This window comes from Canis lupus, chromosome 21 (assembly GCF_011100685.1).
Source record: "Canis lupus familiaris isolate Mischka breed German Shepherd chromosome 21, alternate assembly UU_Cfam_GSD_1.0, whole genome shotgun sequence".
Classification (NCBI taxonomy): domain Eukaryota; kingdom Metazoa; phylum Chordata; class Mammalia; order Carnivora; family Canidae; genus Canis; species Canis lupus.
The window spans coordinates 10,679,614-10,699,217 of NC_049242.1; the positions used below are offsets into that span (position 1 = coordinate 10,679,614).

The window sequence follows — 19,604 nt, forward strand, 5'->3', positions numbered from 1 at the left end:
TCCCTTCTCTTCTTCCTCCTCCTCACACTCATGGTCTCTTTCTCTAAAAATAAATAAATAAAATCTTAAGAACTAACTAAATAAATAAATAAATAAATAAAGCATTTGTGTTTTTAAGTGGTTTGCATAGTTGGTTCTTGCTTTTTGGGGTAGGATTGTCTTATAGAGTCAATTTCAGATTATTAATTAGTATAGTTAGATCATCTTAATTTAATGTGATTAATTTTGTTTTGTATCTGTCCTATCTGTTCTTTGTCCAATTTTTACCCCTTTTGTACATTATTTTGGATACACTGGTCACTTTTAATAATTTAATTTTATCCCCTTTGTTAATCTGTTAGCTAACAACTACTTGTTTTGTTATTTCAGCAGTTACTTAGGGTTTACAATACACATCTCCCACTTTTCACAGTCTAGGTTCAAGAGATTTTATACCACCAACATATTGTATAAGAATCCTACAATGGATAGTTCTTTTTCTCCTCATCTCCAACTTTCAGCTACTGTTGTCATACATTTCACTTTTACATATGTTATAAATTCCACTTGCATTTTTGATATTTTTGTTGTAGTTATCTATTCATCTTTAAGATTTAAATAATATGAAAAAAATCTTATATACTTACCCATCTTAGTCCTTATTTGCAATGGTTGTTATTTTTTTGTATAGATTTATATTTCCATATGGTATCATTTTTCTTTTGCCTGAAGGACTCCTTTATCATTTATTGTAGTATGTGTGTCTGCTAGTGATAAATCCTTCCAGCTTTTGTGTATATGAGAAAATATTTATTTCATCTTCACTTCTGAAAGATGTATTTACAAGATATCAGCTAACAATCCCGAGTATTCTACTTTAGATAACAGACATTGTATTTTACCTTATTTGATGTTGGATAGGTCTGTATTCCTGTAAATATTCTTCATGATTTCTTCTGGGTTATAGTTAAGTTACATAAAATAGTGATTCCTTTACAAATTGATTTTAAGTTTTGTTTTGTGGACCAAGACAACATCTTGGTTAGCTTTTTTCCACAACTTGTGATTTAAGATCCCCTGGTACACTTCTTAATAGCCTATGAATTGCATATTTTCCAGGCTGAATGGTGGGAAGAGGCATTATTTCCAGCCCTGTTTGCCCACTTTGTGTTACTTCCTCTTAACTTTTGGTTAGTTCTTTCTCCATTTTTAGGTAGTTTCTTCACCTGCATAGATTGATGAATACTCAAGGAAAACCTCTGAAGATCTCTGTGATTCTCTTCTTGTGTATTTTTTTCTTCTGTGTGAAACCCCTTGGTCTCCCAGACTCTTGGCTCCATCCTACCAATTCAGGAAGGCCATGGGGCTCCAGTTGTGTCCCCCTTCCCCACACCTCAAGCTAGAAACTCTCAGAAGAGAGTACCTGCAACAATTGTAGGACTCACCGTATTTTGTTTCCCATTTCTAGAGTTCATTATGCCATCACCTCCTGTCCAAAGTCTTGAAAGCTATTGTTTCATACCTTTTGTCTGTTTCTTTTAGTTGATTTTTTAAAAAGATTTTATTTATTTATTCATGAGAGACAGAGAGAGAGAGAGAGAGAGAGAGAGAGAGGGGCAGAGACACAAGTAGGCTCCATGCAGGGAGCCGGATGCGGGACTCGATCCCGGGACTCCAGGATCATGCCCTGGGCCGAAGGCAGGCGCTAAACCATTGTGCCACCCAGGGATCCCCCTCTTTCAGTTGATTTAAAAGGAAGACTAACTCTACTCCCTGTTTTACCATTTTGGCTGGAAGCAAAAATCCAATTATTGTATTTTAATATTTTTATGTGGATTATAAATAGTATCCCTATTTTGTAGACATGAAATCAATCATGTTTTGTTGCACCAGTAAAGTTTGAAGATGTCTCTGTTTCCCTAACATTACAGTTCCATCAAATAATACAGCATGCTTGTCTGTTCAGTAAGTCTGCTCCCCCAACCATCCGCAGTTATCTCCTCACTAGGTCTACTCTACTTGTATTAGCATGCGAAGACTCAGAGACTTCTCCCACTCTGATATTCTCTCTGTAATACCTTGAACCCCGGATTTGCACCTAACTAAATTCTACTCCTCTAAGTTTCACCTTAAATATCAGCTTCTCAGAACAGCTTTTCTAACCCTGGCTTTTCTGTTATTCCCAGATTATTCTCTATCCAGTGCTTTTTTCTTTTTTTTTTTTTTAAGATTTATGCTATTTCTAATTTTATATTGTTTACTCATTTAACAATTATCTGTCTCCTTCAAATTTAATCTCTCTATAGTGATTTTGTTTCTTTCCCCCTTGTGGGCCCAATTCTCTTAATGTACTTTGTGTTTAGCAGGTAAGACAAACAATAATGATGTCTAATTCAAAGAATACCAAGAAGAAAAAAAATTAAGGTGATACAGGAGTTTATAATGAGGAGACCTAATCTTCCTGTGTTAGGCTTTTCTGAGATTAAGTAGTAGTTAATCTGAGACCTATCAAATGAATAACAGCTAATAAAGGGAGATGGGTAAAGAAAGAAGAAATTCCTGAACTTAGCCTGGAGAAAAGAAGCTTGGTGTGGAAGCTAGGTGAGGGTAGAAGGAAAGGTGATAAGTGGTATGTTACCTTGACATATTTGAACTGTGCCTTGTCAAAGAGGAATTAATCATAATCTCTACTGTTTCAGTGTTCAGAAGTGAGACAGGAGAATTAAGGTGGTAATTAGAGTCAGGAAATTTTGACACGGTATCAGGAAGATCTTTCTAGCACCTGGAACTGTCCAAAAACCAATTATCTTTAAAATGCAACAAATTCTCTGAAATTAGAGGTGCTCAAAGACTGTATGACCATTGTTTAAAGGAATAAATATATGTATTTCCTCATTAGTTCAAAATGTAATATTTTATTCACAAATACTCTGAAATATAATTTATACTGGGACTTAGGCTAGCCATTGAATTTATTCATTCATTTGTTCAATCATGTAATGAATATCTACTATTCATCAAATTATTATTATAGGTACTAAGTGAATAGAAGTATTCAAGAATCTCTAGTTCTTATTCTTAAACTTGGAATCTTATAAGTATCAGCCCAGATAAAGCAGTGAGGCTTTACATTCAATATTCCTCATTTGAGAACTTTTCTGAAACATCTTTGTGTCTTCAAGGTGGATAGTGCAGAGCTTTCCTTGATGAAACAATTTATGAATAAATTGATTTAAATCTCTCTCACATTAGGTGCCTGGGTGGCTCTGTAGGTTAAGTGTCTGCCTTCAGCTGAGGTCATGATCCTAGGGTCCTGAACCGAGTCCCACGTGGGGCTCTCTCTCTCCCTCTGCCTCTGCCTCTCCCCTCTGCTTATGCTCTCTCTCTCAAATACATAAATAAAATCTTTTAAAAAATAAAATAAAAAAAGTACTCTCAAATGCTTGTTTTTGTTTTTGTTTTTGTTTTTAATCTGGAACCTTTCCTTACACCTCTCTTTTATCCTGCTAACTAGTATGTATCATGTAAGACTCAGCTCAGGTGTCACCTCCTCAGAAAGTATTCCCTGAACAACTGTCAGTCCTCCTAGCAGATGGTTTCCTGTTCCCTCCAGCTCAGGCAGTGCTGACCCTAGACAAATGGTCCTTCAGGGATGATTTGGCATCACTTCAAAATAAGCTCTTCAAATTCTGTTAAACTTTTATTTAAAGACAGGAGAGACTGAGGCAAGGGTAGAGACAGAAGACTCTTCTCACATCCAGAGACATTCTACTCTCCTTCGTTGCCACTGACCCTTACTTTGGCCACATACTGGGTATTTATACTACTCAGGATTGCTCCACTTAAAAAAGCTCGAATTTTATAATCTTCTGACCACAACCTCCTTTTTTTTAGAGATCCGCTTTCAAATGATTTACATTAAACCTCTTCTGCCATTCAGAATTCTATGGCATCCAGTTAATTGTCCCATCTCTTTACCCATCAGCCTCCTCTTCCTCACTTCTTGTACATCTAGCACACGTTTGGTAGTCTGCTGCTGCAGAATTTTGAAACTGTCCATGTTCTTGTCCTTTTGTCCAGCCAAGTATCCACAGTTGACTACATACAAGCTTCTCTCTGGGGTTCTGGCTCCATGTTCGTGGAATTAACTTAAACACGATGGCACAACGAAGCAGAGTTGTTCTATGATTCATGACTGCTTGTTTTAACTGTCTCAGCAGGGCCTGGCAGTATTCCTGTGTTTCTCCTGGCTATCTTTCCTACTTTCTAAAACTGCTACTTTAAACCTTCTCCAGTCTCTTCAAACTTCTGATCTTTTGCCACACATCTAGCAGTTTCAAAAGATAAAACTTCTAATTTGCAGAAAAAAATGGAAGCCATCATAGGGGGACCACTTCAACTTCTTGCTCCAAATTTATAAATCTTCCTGTGGCTTTACTATTATTTTTTTCTCCTTCCTTTCTGTTAAAGGATATGTCCTCCCTCCAACTAAATCTGCCTGTGTTACAGATCTCATTCTCTTCTACCTTTTTAAGAACATTTCCTATCAACTAGTCCCATTATTATTATTTTTATTTTCTTCTTCTCCTCCTCCTCCTGCTCCTCCTCCTCTTCTTCTTCTTCTTCTTCTTCTTATTATTATTATTATTATTATTATTATTATCTACTTCTTTATTGGATCTTTTACATCGACATTTTTTTTTTAAGATTTTATTTATTTATTCACGAGAGACACAGAAAAAGGCAGAGACATAGGCAGAGAGAGAAGCAGGCTCCATGCAGGAAGCCTGATGTGGGACTTGATCCCGGGACTCCCAGGATCATGCCCTGAGCTGAAGGCAGACGTTCAACCGCTAAGACACCCAGGCGTCCCTACATCAACAAACACATTCTCTCATCATTAAAAAAACAAACAAACAAACAAAAAAAAAACAAAAAAAAACACTGCTGGATTTTTCTCACCTTTTTCAGCTAAGGTCTATTTTTTTCTTCCATTCATAGCCAAACAGCTGGAAAAGTACCAATCTCCATTTCTCATGTCCTATTAATTTCTCAGGCCACTCACCTTTGGTCAATCAAAACCACTTCTACTAAGGTCTCCATTGACTCCTGTGTCAATTATATTAGTAGCTACTTTAAGTCCTCACTTTATTTGACTTCTCAGCAGCTTTCTATGTAGTCAATCATAGTCTATTGCTAAAAGTACCATCTTATCTTCATTTATTTTTTTTTGTATATTTTTTTATTGGAGTTCAATTTGCCAACATATAGCATAACACCCAGTGCTCATCCTGTCAAGTGCCCCCATGCTAAGTGTTCTGTTGACCTGCATCCCCAACAACCTCAGCTGCTTCTCTGATCTCTTATCAGTTTTCTTGGCTTTTCTTCCTCTTTGATGTGAGTGTTAGATGTTGAATGTCCTCAGTGCTTTGTTCTGGACCTTTTCCCATTTCTTTTCTCTCTCTTCTCTCCTTTTCTGCTCTTCCTTCTCAACTCAATCCACCCTCATCATTTAAAATACCATATACATGTTAACAGTTCCTGTCCTAATAATATATATAAAATAATATACATTGTATATCCCAAATATCTCTATGAAAATTTAGACCTTTGGAAACACAGGTCTACTCAATATTTTCCTTGGGTGTTTTCATGGGCAACTCAACTCATTATTTCAAGTTGAAATCTTTGCCCCCTTCTCCAAAGACGGATGTAATACAGCTTGGTATGTATGTGTTATCCATATCTACTAGCAGTTGAAACCTGAGCGTATAGAATGACCTTTGAAATTTCAGACTTCTTCAACACTAAGGTCCAAATTAACCACAATTTTGGTAGATCCTAGCTTCTAATATATCAAAACCACTTATTTCCATCTTAACTATAAGAACCCTATTAAAATCACTGTCATCTTTCATGTATCTGCTACAATAGCCTCTGATCTGGTTTCCTCATATCTATAATTGCTACCTATGGTATTTCTCTGGGGAGAGTAATGTTTTAAAGGCAAAATCATGTTGCATCCTCACTAAAAACCCTCCTATCTCTTCCCATATATCTTCATACAAAATCCAAAATGTTTGTGTTTAAGATTCCAAAAGAACTGGCCTTGCCTACCTTTCCTGTCTGATTTTGTACGACTGTCTCCCTCACTCTGTGTTCTCCAGCAACATTAGCTTGGTTTCAGCAACTTTATTGGGCCAGAAACTCTCTTCCACCACAGGAAGATATCTCATCCCTTTTCCCCTATCTGGACTTCTCCTCTGCTTCAAGTCTTAGCTTAAACATTTCTTAATCAAAGAAGATGCCCAAGCACCCTAGACTAGCAGAGCTTTGTTTGTTTTATATCTTGTATCGTCTACCTTTCTGGTGGCACTTCTCATAAATACAATTAATTGTTTAGTGTTATTATGCTGTCTTTCCACTTGACTGTAAACTCCAGAGGGACAAAGATTATGCCTATCTCGGTCATTTATCTTCAACTTGGATATAATATGGTGCCTAACACAAAGTGCAGTACTCAACAACCATATGTTAGATGAGTTTTAGTGTTATGGGATGGATTGGGAAATTTACAGAATCATAAAACTCTACAACCAGAAAATACCTTAGTAATCATCTAATCCATCCTACTAATCTCATAAATTGAGAATTTGAAGCTTAGAAAGGTTAGATTACTTGTCCAAAGTAAAAGAAAAATATTTAATGTTAGAGCCAAGATTCAGTGGCCCTCAGGACTTCTAACTCCAAATTCATTGCTCTGTCCAGTATATAAGAATTCCTCCCTAGCATAGTATTTTCAATTTCACAGTCTGACTTTTCACTTAAGAGGAAAACAATACCATACGCAGTACTAATGAGATTGAAGGAGGAAATGAAATTTGATACTCAACAGGAAAATGACTAGCAGTTTTTCCTTCCATTGTGTTGAAAAGTGTGTGGGCCAGTTATATTATTCCTGTGTTCACCACATACATTTTTTATTTATTCTTTTAGAGACCATATTAATGAGTACTGCTACTCAGATAATTATCACAAATAGAACTGGATGCTTTTCTTATTTAACTTGTTTGTGTAGAAGAGGTTATCTGAGGACTTATTTCTGTGTGACCTCATAATATTTTGGAATACCATAGTATGGAACTTGCCACTGAATATTTGGCTGTGGGACTATCAAAATACGAAAAGGAAGTCTTAAATCTTCTGCTAACAAGTACATCTCCACACTTAATAAATATTTCATCTTCTGTTGTTCTAAATTTGCTGTTAAAATAAATGATTAGAATTTTCTAGGACAAATAAATGGGGATCAAGGGCATTTTTCATTCAGATAGGACAGATATGATGAGTAGTAATTCAATTCAATCCTTGGTGAGAAGGCACAAGGCTAGACATTAGGGAAACAATTGCAATTAATAGATAAAAGAGACAGATTAATGTTCATTTAAAAGGCTATTTGAATCACACAGCCATTCTTACTTTGCTAGGGTCATGTGAATTATTTGATTAATTAGTGAAAGAAATACGCATTGATGACCATGTCAGACAATAGGATAAATGCTAGGAATATGAAGATTAAGATACAGTCCCTTACTTATCAATAATTTAAGATATAGTGAAAATATTTAGAATGTTATACTTCTGTTTCTAAATATCAGAAATATTCCTTCATGATCAATCTATATTTTTATAATCTAATTATAATACATAGGGTATAGACTAAGCTACTGTAAGATTAAAAACTCCAAAGAATCAGTAAATTCATCAAAATGATAAGTTTTTCTCTCTCTAATGCAGGAATTTGTTCAATCTTGGCTAGCAGGGATTTTGCTCCAAGGGATCATTCAGGGACACAATTTCTCCTATTGTGTTGCTCAACCATCTCCTAGAGTGTGGTCCTCATGGTGAAAAACAGTTCCTTTGGCGCATCTTTGTTCCATTTCTATAAAAGGGGAAAGGGAGAGGAAGTGAAATGTAAGTAATTTCCTATGCAATGGACATGACTAGAAGGTTTAACACATTACTTCTATTAACATCTAGTTGTCCAGAACTTAGTCATCTCTCTCTTACCTTAAAGGTAGGTTAGGAAATGCAATTTCTTGCTGGGAGGTTCTATGCTTGGATAAGGTCTAAGGGTTCTATTATCAGTAGGTTAGGGCAGAACGAATATAGGACACTTAGCAGTCTCTGGCACAGTTTTCCCTTCTAGCCACCTAGGTATCTACACATCCTCTTCTTTCCTCATAAATATACTCAAACTTTTCATAAGGGAGCTGTCTAAAATCCAATCCAGTAATCCTATTCAATGCAGCTGAAAATCCAGGACCAGCAAAGAATAGTTCTCTTTATTAGGTCTGAAAGTAGCTCTTCTGATCTGGTAACCCATCAACTAAACACGAGTTGTAAGTCTTTCCCTATTCCAATACACAATGGTAGAGTAGGAAAAGGGCATTACACCAGTTGTGGTATCCTGAGAAGGACGCATTGCCTCTGGGAATTTCCAGTTAAGAATATATACAATGGAATATTATTCAGCCATAAAAAAGATACAAAATTCTGGGGGCACCCGGGTGGCTCAGTCAGGTAAGTGTCTCAGGTCCTGATCCTGTTGTCCTGGGATTGGGCCCCACATTGACCTTACTGCTCAGCAGGGAGTCCGCTTCACCCTCTTCCTCTGATCCTCACCCCCTAGTCCTGCTCTCTCTCCCTCTCTCTCAATAAATAAATCTTTTAAAAAAAGAAACAAAATTCTGACATTATACAACATGGATGAACATTGAAGACATTATATTGAATGAAATAAGCCAGTCACACAAAAAGAACTAATATTGTATGATTCTACTTACATGAAATATCTAGAATAGTCAAATTCATAAAGAAAGTAAGAAAGCAGGATGGTAGAAGGGGGATGGGGAGTAATTGTTTAATTGGTTCAGAATTTAGGTTTGGGAAGGTGAAAAAGTTCTGGAGGTGGATGGATGGGGATGCTTGTACAATAATGTGAATGTAATTAATGCCACTCAACTGCATACTTAAAAGGGTTAATTTTATATTTCACCAGAAAATTATTTTTTAATTCAAAAAAGAAAGAAAGATAAAACACCCCTTCAGAAATGTAAAGAATGGAAAGCTCACAGTGGTTTTCAGACCATGGTGAATATTAAATTCTTCCGGGCATGAATTGTGAAAGCTTCCTACTGGTGGGGTAAATTTCTTGGTTCACCTTGACCTGAAGTATCTCCCTCGTTCATTATTCCCTGTGGCTTTTGTTACCCATGTTCAGGTTTTTCCCTGTCCTCAAGAATTGTGTGTTCTACTCCATGCAGCTTCCGGGGACTGAATATTGCGTTAGACATTTAACAATCAGAGGCTCTGGTACACCAGACTTGTGATTTATTTGGTAACAAATTCCCTCAAAATCTTAGGATTCTTGTCTATTTGCTTATAATAAGTCAGTTCCATGTGGAATAGCCACATTCGAAGATCTCTTTTGGATACATTTCCATAAAGCCTATATTCATTCATCTTTAATTTATTCTCTTTTCTACACTGTTCATCTCTCTTCTCCTTAACTTAATATCAGCTACCTTAATGTCATCTGAAACTGAAGTCTTAGGAAGTTGGCTGGGAAGCCTGTAATCTTAAATTGATCTTTGCCCCTGGGCTGACTCTGAGTGTTATGTCATGTTCTTTGGGGAATAGAAGCACCTGACTTTTCCAGTCCTCTAGGCCCTCAATTAATGGCATTTTAATCCATTCAATTGCATTTACAGACAGGCTCTACATTAGTAGAGCTACATTCCCTTCTATCTCTTTATGCAAATGAGTCATTTTTGTCTAACTTTATCTCATGTCTCTTGCAGCACTTTGCTAAAAATTCCAAGTAGCAGCCAACATACACCAAAAATATGAAATTGTTTTTTTTTTTTTTTACTTGATTCCCCAAAGCTATAAAGTTGGTAGCAATGTGGTCTGTTTCTAACTTAGCATGTATTTCCAAACAGCATAACTAGGGGCACCTCTCTTTAACCTGAGCATGGTTTTCTCTACCTGCTATACAATTTGCTAAACGAATGTCATATATTTTAATTTTTACAATGATGGTATTCCATTTCCAGGGGCCAGTTTCTAAAATAATAGAGTACAAGCTAAGCAGGTATAAGCTAAAATATAGAACCTGAAATCAAACATAATTTTTATTTCTTTCTCTCTTTAAAGATTTTATTTTATTTATTCATAAGAGACAGAGAGAGAGAGAAGCAGACATATGCATAGGGAGAAGCAGGCTCCTCACAGGGAGCCCGACGTGGGACTCGATCCTGGACCCCGGGATCACACTCTGAGTCAAAGGCAGATGCTTAACCACTGAGCCACCCAGGTGTCCCTTTATTTCTTTCTCTTACAACAATCAAGAAGTGAGTTCAATGAGGGAGAGTAGCTATAACTCACCCATGGGGTTATCCAGATTCTTAATACCTTATTTCTTGATTACCATTTATTGTCTTTACCTTCATGTTCGAAGCATATTTCCAGCCTGTGTGAAAGGATAGAAAAGAAAGTGGAGTGCAAGCAACTTCCTTTGTAATAGGGATGTACACATCCCTTCTGCTCACATGGCATTTGTAGAAACATAGTGCCTACTCCTGACTGCAAGAGAGGTGAGCGTATGTAATAGCTAGCTGGGCAGCTATGATTCAGCTTAGGGTGAATTCAGCTTAGGGTGAATTCAGCTTATGATTCAGAAACTTAGGGTGATTGATTACTAAAATGAAGAAGAGGGTGATAGTGGAAGATTCCCAAACTCTGCCACTTCAATGAAACCCCACTGATATGGACAATTGGGTAGCAAATAATTACATCACAGTATAATGTCTTACCATATGTAAATTTGAACTAAGAATTTGAAAGACTGGGGGAGGCATGGTGCTGCCACCAGTGGTAAGAATCAGATTCTAAAGTCTCCAAATAAAGACTTGATGGACTTGAAGAAAATGAAAAGAGGAAGAAAGATGGGATCCCTGGGTGGCGCAGCGGTTTGGCGCCTGCCTTTGGCCCAGGGCGCGATCCTGGAGACCCGGGATCGAATCCCACATCAGGCTCCCGGTGCATGGAGCCTGCTTCTCCCTCTGCCTATGTCTCTGCCTCTCTCTCTTTCTCTCTCTGTGACTATCATAAATAAATAAAAAAATTAAAAAAAAAAAAAAAAAAAAAGAAAAGAGGAAGAAAGAATGCAAAACTTTCCTCTTCACCAAAAGTTTCGATTGTACAATATGAAGCGGGAATTCAAAGTTGTAAGATCGTTCTGTTTTTGTCAAAACATTTGATCCCATACAATATTTTTTCAAGATCACCTAGGCTACACATAATTGCATAAGTACATACAGACATTTAAGTTGCTATGTCAGTATAGGTCAGTCGGTATGTGAGAATGAAAATAAAAACAATACTTGGAAATTTTCAGTCTCAAATTTTGGGAGAGTAGGACAAAAAGTTTGCCTGAAGGTTAAATACCATGAAAAACTGTTGAGGAGGAGGTAGACAAGGAAAAGTCTATTTCCTTTCTTTTATGTTCCTGAACTTATTTTCCATGAATTCTAACTTTAGCCTTTGCTACACTTTGGAAAATTAGAATAGGATTGATGAGTTCTGATTTTTCATTTTGAAAATAAGCTCAACTGTCATTGCATGCTAGGTTCTCATTCAATTCATTCATTCAATATTTTTTGAGCAATTACTATGTTCCAGGCTTTAAATAATGAAGAAAACTTTTCTGTCTTCAATGTGCTCACGGTCTAGTTGAAGGAACAATCTAGGAAATGCACCAACAAAGGCAGTTTGCAAACTGCTCAGAGAAAATAGACATAGACGGTAGACACAGACTCACATAGAAGAGGTTTCTGATCCAGCTGGGAAGAATCCATTTGGGCCGTAAGATGAAAGAACACTTGTTATGAGTTTGGAGACTAAGTGAGTACCATAGTACCACTAGTACCACTATGTGCCCAGAAGTAAGAATAGCGAGCACACATGGATAAAGATGGGAGAAAACAAAATCTATTTGGGGAAGAGAACTAAAGAAGTATAGAAGACCATGTCAGTGGAAAAATCAGTGTGTAAATATTATTGTAGAAGTTGGGAAATCATCTGGCATTCACTTCTTTAACTCAAAATAATTACTGAGCACTTATTCACATTCTAAGCCCTGTACTTGGCTCTGGGAGATAAGAATGAACAAAAACAGACATGAACTTACCTTTGGGGAGTTCACATTTTAGAACAGACATGGAAATGAATCAAGTAAGCTCATGAATTAATATATAAATATAGGATTTCAGGTTGTACAAAGGCTCAGTGATACTGAAGCATGTTCGTGAACTCACATGGCTGAGGAAGGGTTTTAGCTTCTTCTTTATAAGTGGAAGTGATGATGCTCTCCAAAGCCTTTCCCTATTCTGATGTTGTTGTTGTTTTTTTTTTTAAGGTTTTATTTATTTATTCATGAGAGACACAGAGAGAGAGGCAGAGACATAGGTAGAGGGAGAAGCAGGCTCCCTATGAGGAGCCTGATGCAGGACTCGATTCCGGGACCCCGGGATCATGCCCTGAGCCGAAGGCAGATGTTCAACCACTGAGCTACTCAGGCGTTCCCCTATTCTGATGTTTTTATGACTCTGACATGCATATCATTTAACATAGATTCTAATAGTTATGACTTAAGATTTTTATGATATGTTCAGAAAGTGACATGAGACAAGGAAAGAAATCCAATCTTATTTCCTCTTATTTCAAAGCTGTTTGAGGATGTAACCAGAAACATGGAAGCAGGTGTTAAGGATATCTTTTGGCCCCCTGGGACACTTCTATTTAAAACTTTAAGAACAATAAAATAACACAAACATCCAGGAATTATTTCGTTAATGGCTGTATTTAGGAAATCCCATAAATTTGTCCTGGATAAAAAGGACAAATAGTATCATAACCAATAGACTATACAGTCTTTTGAGAAAGTGTACCATCTTGGGAGTATAAAAGCCCACTGGTAAATCCCTCTATACCTCAGATGATGGGGGTGGGGTGGGGAGGTTGCCAGCCATAGCTCCATTTGGAGTCTGAAGAATTAACTCAAAACTCATGGAAGCCCTAGTTGAGAAATGCCAACATGGTGTTGAGGAAGGAGCAGGTGTATTGGCTTCTGGGAATCTACTGCTTTATGCCTTGGTGATTGTGCTATTGTGATTTATGACAAGAAATATATGTTTTGTCTTTGTTCTCATTTCTGGCACAGAGCTTCTAAAACCCTCTCCTAAGAGAGGGAGGGGTGAGATAAAAGTGTCCTTTGTTATATTGATGAGGAGACTTTTGGAAATACCTAAGGATGAGGGCTGCTTGTCTGAGGAACCAACCACGTGGTTGGAAGGTTGGCACTTTTCAGTCTGATCTCCTCTTAGCCCCCCAGCCCCCGCCCCCAGAGGAGGGGAGAGGTGCTACAGGTTGAAAGGATCACCAGTGGCCAGTCATGGTGATTGGGTTAATCCATCATGTGTATGTAATGAGGATGGCATAAAAACCCAAAAGGACAGAGTTCAGAGTTTCTGGATTGGTGAATATGTGGGGGGTGCTAGGAAAGTGGTGTGCCTACAGGGGGCATGGGAGCCCATCCTTTCCCCACACTGTTCCCTATGCATCGCTTCCATTTGACTGTCCCTGAGTTATTTCATTTTATTATAAACTGGTGATCTAGTAAGTTCTTTGAGTTCTGTCAGCTGCTTTAGCTAACTAATTGAACCTGAGGAAAGAAGGTGGTGGGAGCCTCTGATTTATAGCCAGTTAGTCAGAAGTACAGGTAACAACCTGGGGGTGAGACTGGCATCTGACATAGGGGACAGGGTGGAGCAATCTTGTAGGCCTGAGTCCTTAAGCTGTGGAATCTGATGCTCTCTGGATAGGAAGTGTCAGAATTGAGTTGAATTGCAGGACATGCAGCTGGAGAATTGCTTGTTGATGTGGTGGGTGGGTGGGGGAATTCCCCTCCTTCCCATTCTCCACACACATTGGAATTGAGTCCAGAAACCTAAGAGTGACTTTGGGCAAGTTAGTTACTGTTCCTGTGCCTCCATACCCTCATGGATAAAATGAGGGTGATGATAAGAATGTCTCCACCCATCTCATAGAAGAAATTTGGGACTCAAATAATGAAAAATAATCAGGAGAGAGAGGGGAAGAGAGAAAGAGAGAGAGAATATAACAAATTTCTGTGGAAGCTAAAGGTATTCAAAATTTCTTACAATTATTATTTCTTTTAGAAAGAAATGAAGTTTTTTAAATGAAAATGGAAGTGTATGGTATTTTTGCTCATTTTTCATTTTAGAAGTTATCCTTCTTTGCAGGAAAATTTAGTCTGTGTTGGTTTCACTTTTTTTTTTTTTTTTCTGTTTGAAATTTTGTTGGTCTGTGAAATCCAGAAGTTTGGAAAAGTGTTGTATGTAGGGCAATTCTAAACAAAAACTTACTATTATTCAGTTTTATTCAATGAAAACTATGTCCCTGAGACCCTTGGCAAGGAAGAGCCCCTCAGGAAACCAGTGAGAAATTCACAAGTCTGGGGACAAGTTCCAGACAGTGACTCATTGTCATTTCTATACAAAAACAAGTGTAGACCATCATCTGATTCAGTTATTTTGGAATGTCTACTCTGCACTCACACAGCTAGGTCAGTTCCTTGAGAAATAGTGAAGAAGCTGGAGGGGTTCTTATGCCCTCAAAGATGCTTTTTTTTTTTTTTTTTTTTTTTTTGGAAAATAAGGTTTGGTTTGCTTTCTCTTTAATGTCAGTTACTCACATCTCTAGGATTCTCTGTCCACTCTGCCAGTAACACCCCATCCTTAGGACAGTTTTCTTATTTTCCTCTTTTGTTCATAAAAAAACACCATATGGTCTCTTTTAATCTTGAGTTTAACAATTATCAGTTCTGATAATCAGATACAGGATAACACAAATAGTAAATCCAATCAAGTCACAAAGGTGCATGGTTCCTGACTTCTTGATTTCTTGCTAAGCAGGAGTCTCAACTTTCATTTCTTAAGGTGAATTTCCTCAAAAATCCTACTCTAAGGCTGGCATAGCCAACCAGGGAAATAAAATTAATACCAATTAAGTTAATTTTGTTATGGTAGCAGGGCAAAAGATGACCACCCAAATATATCAGGTTCTAATTCCAGGAATCTGTAAATGTTCCTTTGGGGCGGGGGGGAGATATACAGATGTGATTAAGTTAAGGATCTTGACATGGGGAGAATATTTTGGATGGGGATGGGCACCCCCTAAATACCATCAGAGGTGTCCTTAGAAGACAGAGGCAAAGAGTGAGTTGACATATACACAGACAGAAGAGGAGAAGTGACCCTGGAGGCAGAAATTGGAATGACCAGAATGGGGAAGAGGCAAGGAACAACTTTTCTCTTAATCTCAGGAGGGAGTGCGGCCCTGTCAACACCTTGATTCTGAACTAATGGTCTGATTTCAGACTTCTGGCTCCCAGAACTGCGGGAAAATAAGTTTCTATTGTTTTAAGCCACTAAATTTGCGATAACTTGTTACTGCAGCCCCAGGAAACTAATTTAGGTGCCCTCTTGTCTCAACTGCATATCCTATGATCTGTGGTGTAGGTGGCACCTAGATCAAAGAGTTCTTGACCTATTTGTCCTTACTGGTAGTTAATTATCAAGCTGAGCAGAAACTTCTCTTATATTACCAAAGTTACACTTGAGAAACTGGAGTTTGAGACAGGTACAGAAACAAGGATAATATACTTACCTACTATTCACTCTGTAAATTCCTCGTATGTTTTAATCTTTGTCCTGAGTCGTGGAATAAAAATTAATAAGACAGGATCCTTGTCCTTGAGGAGGTTGATGAGGAGAGTTAGACACACACACAAATTAATATGGAAAATGCAGTAATGATCTTATGTACAGAGTATTATGAACATGATGAAGAGTACATAGACTACAGGGTGAGTCTGTATGAGCCCACAGGAGAGGGGAGCTAGAAAAAATTTCATGTCAAAGGCATGCCTCTGAGCTGACACACAAAGGAGAGAGTAATAAAGTAGGCCAAAGGGGTAAACTTCGATGAACTTTTTCCCAATGGATTTCATATTCTGAAGGACACTGTCTACCTTAGACAGTGTTTATTAAGTCACAAATAAAGATCAAAAACATCGCCAGATGCCAAACAAGTTATAATCAGCATAGCATGGTCACTACTATTTAACTATTATTTAAGCCAAGAGCAAAGGTATTTGTCATTTGATTTTTTTTTTCCTGTGAAGTCTTTTCTTGGCAAAACTGTGATTTGTTTTTTCATTATGATTTTTGGAATACTGATATATCTACAGAACTCTCTCCTCATTCCTTTCAAGTACAGTCTTTCCTATCTTGATAAAAAGAGTAACTATTGCATTAAACAATCTGGCTTAGAGAAAATAATGTTGAAAAGAACCTCATTAATGAGAGTTCCTGCATAACAGTGCAATAGCTCTGGCCCCTGAGGATAGATAGTTTGCGGTATTATTTCCCTATAAGGCAACATACACAGTTAGATAGGCCTCTTTTACAGAACTCCCACAAGATCAATGTAACAATCAACATTTGTATAGCATTCTATCATTCTACAAAAGGACTTTACAGAAGTACCTGATTATGGGTTGTTGGAACTGAAAGCAAATCCTGTTTTGCTATCTCAAGCAAGTTTCTCTTCTTTTTTGGATTTTTAAAATGTTTATTGTAACGTTCTTATTCTTCCAGCTAACATAATATTTTCCAGCTTTATTGAGATATAATTGACTAATAACACTGTGTAAGCTTAAAGTGTTGATTATATTGATTTGGTGAATATGTTAATTTGATACTTAGCTATTGTGAAATGACCACCATTGTGGCTTAGCTAATACCTCCATCACCTCATGTAGTTATCCTTTTTGCTTTTTGTTTTTTTTTTGTGTGTGTGTGTGTGTGGTGAGAACGTTTAAGATCTATTCTCTTTGACAGTTACAAGTATATATTACAATATTGCTAACTATAATCATTGTGCTGTGTATTCCATCTCCAGAACTCATTCATCATATAAGTGAAAGTTTGTACCCTTTAACTAACATCTACCCATCTCCCCCTCCCTCTCAGGTGAGTTTAATCTCTTTCAGTTTCAGATTCTCTACCTTAAAGTAGGGGCGCTGACTTTCACCAGAAGAGCTATAAAATGCATTAAGTGAGACTTTGTATATGAAGTACCAAGGACAATGGCTGACAAGTAGTAGGTATATACTAAGAGCTTGGTCCATTATTTTTGTCTTTTTTTTCCCCTAGAGGTAGCTGAACTTAAAAACAACAACAACAACAACAACAAACTTTGACCATCAACAAAGTGAAAAGACAACTTATAGAGTAGGAACAAATATTTGCAAGCCATACATCAGATAAAGGGTTAATATAAAAAATATATAAAGAACTCATACAACTCAATAGCAAAAACTAAAAACAGGACCAAAACAAAAAACCCAAAAAATTAAAACATGGGCAAAGGACTTGAATAGATCTTTCTCCAAAGAAGATATATGAGAGACCAACAGGTATATGAAAAGATGCTCAACATCACTGGTCATTAGGGAAATGCAAATTAAAATCACAATGAAACATCGATCCCATGCCTATTAGAATGGCCATCAACAAAAGACAAGACAAGGCATGGATGTGGAGATAAGGGAAACTTTGTGCACTGTTGGTGGGATTGTAAATGGGTATAGCAATTATGGAAAATGTATAGAGGAGTCTCAAAAAAAATTAGAGATAGGACTTTAAGTGTATGATCCATCAATTTCACTTTTGGAAATATGTCCAAAGAAAATGAAAATGAAAATGAAAATTAAAACACTGGGGATCCTGGGTGGCTCAGCGATTTAGCGCCGCCTTTGGCCCAGGTCATGATCCCAGGGTCCTGGGATCGAGTCCCACGTCGGGCTCCCTGCATGGAGCCTGCTTCTCCCTCTGCCTGTGTCTCTGCCTCTCTCTCTCTCTCTCTCATAAATAAATAAATAAAATCTTAAAAAAAATTAAAACACTAGCTGGAAAAAATATCTGCACCCCCATGCTCAGAGCAACATTATTTACACTAACCAAGACATGGATATAACCTAAGTGTGCATTGATGGATGAATGGACAAGAAGTTGTGGTGTATATCTATATACAATGGAATATTAGTCAGCCATAAAAAATGAGGGAATACTACCATTTGTGACAATGCGGATGGAACCTGAAGGTATTATGCTACATGAAATAAGTCAGACAAAGAAAGACAAATACTGTTATTACTTATAAGAGAAATAAAAATTCTCACAAAAACAAACAAACAAAAAACAACTCCCAGAAAAAGAGCACAGACTTATGGTTATCGGAGGTAGAGGATACTGGGGAGGGAGTATTGAAGGAAGGTGGTCAAAGGCACAAACTTCAGTGATAAGATAAATACTAGAGATATAGTACAATATGATGACCATAGCTAAAACTGCTCTATTATATATAGGAGTTAAGAGAATAAATCCTAAGAGTTCTCATCCCAATATTTTTTCCCCCTTTCTACTTTATCTATATAAGAAGATAGATGTTAGCTGATCCTGTTGTGGTAATCATTTCACAATACGTGTAAATCAAACCATCATATTGCGTGCCTTGAACTTATACGATGTGTGTCAACAAATTCTTAATAAAACTGGGGGTAAAAAGAGAACTAGATCAATTAGGTCAAGAAAAAAAAGTGTCTTTTATTTTACTCTTCATCCATTGCTTCGTTCCTGTCAAATCGTGGCAAAAACCAAACCATTTTGCTGGATCCTTTTTACCTCCCACCTATTGAACTCAGAGCTCTCAGATGGTTACTTAAAGGTGTAATTTGAGAGAAGTATCAGTGTGTCCCAGAATTTGACCTTTCCTAGCAGTGACCCTCCTTGGGTTCTCTGTGTGGTCTTTTTTTGTGTCCTCTAGGTATCTTACGGGCAATATGAAAAACAGGGTGTTATTTATAAGTAGTATCCTTTTTAACCCCGGAAAGATTTAAAGCAGTTTTCAGGGTTTGATCATGCATGAAACAGGAAAGTCCTTTATCTCAGAGAAATGACAGACTGCTAGAAAGTGGACTGCATGAAATGTACCCTACACCTGATGTGGATTAATTTAAGTTTTGAACTGAGGGTTACTGTCATTAATCATTTCATGAAATTAATTGCAGTAAGTACCTTGCTGTAGTAAGAGAAGATTTTATGACATTTTAGTTTCAATTACATGTTATGGACACGTGTTGTAAAATGGAATTGTTCTTTTTTTTTAAAAAAAAAAAAGCTTGAAAGCCACGAGATTAGGCTACCCTTTTCTGCCACTTGTTAGTTGTTAGAGTTTGGAGAATTCCTGACTTCATAAACTTTTGCTGCACACTTACTTTTTGCATCAGACATTCTTCTTTATGAATGATCCCCCCCCCCCCCTTTCCTAATACTGATAATTTCTGGTGTAGGATAGGTAGCCTGTGTCAATCCCAGGCTCTTCTCACCGTCCACCAGGCCTCTGGTGCAAGTTTG

At 37.3% G+C, this 19,604-nt stretch overlaps 1 long non-coding RNA gene across 1 annotated transcript; it reads right to left on the bottom strand.

Moving 5' to 3' along the window:
* Window positions 1-7,713: 7,713 nt before the first annotated feature.
* On the bottom strand, window positions 7,714-16,842 carry LOC119864955. Its single transcript, XR_005375352.1, has 3 exons — window positions 15,793-16,842; window positions 10,429-10,513; window positions 7,714-7,921 (listed from the first exon to the last, which is right to left on the bottom strand). It is a non-coding gene; the product is annotated as an uncharacterized LOC119864955 (long non-coding RNA).
* Between the last annotated feature and the right edge of the window lie 2,762 nt (window positions 16,843-19,604).